Raw genomic sequence first — 807 nt, forward strand, 5'->3', positions numbered from 1 at the left:
GACAAATAATAAAATAGAACATTAAAATCGAGATTTGTCTCGCTGCATTACGCGAGTATTCTTCTAGTATAATTTAATAAGATCAAATATTTAAATTAGTTATGCAATTTTTATTTTAAAACCCATAGAAAAACCAATATATCTTGTAAATTAAACCAAATAATATCTAGCAAAAACTCTGTAAGATTATGTTCTAAACGAAACATAATAAAATCTAGATGAACTGAATCTAAAATATTATCAGTTATTGTTATAGTAATTGTTAAAACTATTTGTTATAATATCAAAAGTAGTTTTTAAATTTGTTTTAAAAAGTTTTCCTTACAACTTCTAAAATATTAAAGAGTTGATTTTATTTTAGAATTACATAATATAATTGCTTTAAAAAGTTCTCCTTTCAATAAAGTTTTACTTTCTTCGATAGTACCTTTTATATCTTACATAAATTTATCTAGAACCCTCTTATAAAACAACTTATTAATTTATTACGTTATGGTACCGGTAATAAGAAGTTTTTTAAAAAGGTAAATTTTTCTGACTTATAATAAGTTGATAAGTGTTTTTATAAAAAAAAAAACATAAATTATTTCAAATAAGCAATCCCAAAATATAATGCAACTAAATTTTCACGTTTAGCCTTTTTTTATAACATCGGTTTTAGAGCTTATAATTTTTTGATTTATTATTTTTAATTCTTCCAATATTTTCTCTAGTACTCCTCTTACTATTTTATTTTCTATTTTATATCTTAATCGTATTAATTGGTTAATAAAGTATTAACCTAAGTACGCTTTTAACTACATATTT

Source organism: Cynara cardunculus (assembly GCF_001531365.2).
Source record: "Cynara cardunculus var. scolymus isolate 2C chromosome LG 9, CcrdV1, whole genome shotgun sequence".
Lineage (NCBI taxonomy): Eukaryota > Viridiplantae > Streptophyta > Magnoliopsida > Asterales > Asteraceae > Cynara > Cynara cardunculus.